The 251-nt window shown below is 21.5% G+C and overlaps 1 protein-coding gene across 1 annotated transcript in view; it reads right to left on the bottom strand.

Moving 5' to 3' along the window:
• LOC108576791 (eukaryotic translation initiation factor 3 subunit J) overlaps positions 1-251 on the bottom strand; it is a 4457-nt gene that overhangs the window by 2032 nt on the left and 2174 nt on the right. The window lies entirely within an intron of this gene.

Below are 251 nucleotides of genomic sequence, written 5' to 3'. Positions count from 1 at the left end.
ATTGTCCTTTTAAAAACGAGAAGATTGTTATATACTTATAAATAGTTACTTTGTTAAGTGGAATGTATTTAAAAATTACAAAGTAATCATTTCATTATACACCAATAATATTCAATACTGATAAATATAGTGCATATTAGTTTATGAAAAATAAAGCTTTAAAAAATAATTAAACTATTAAAAACTTACTTTAAGGCATAAATGTTGAATCAACTCTTTGTGATCCAATTATTAATGCTTAAGTAAACACG

This window comes from Habropoda laboriosa, unplaced genomic scaffold (genome assembly GCF_001263275.1).
Source record: "Habropoda laboriosa isolate 0110345459 unplaced genomic scaffold, ASM126327v1 scaffold54, whole genome shotgun sequence".
In the NCBI taxonomy this organism is placed as follows: domain Eukaryota; kingdom Metazoa; phylum Arthropoda; class Insecta; order Hymenoptera; family Apidae; genus Habropoda; species Habropoda laboriosa.
Note: the sequence above shows the minus strand (reverse complement) of the source record. Positions and strands in the feature narration are given on the sequence as shown.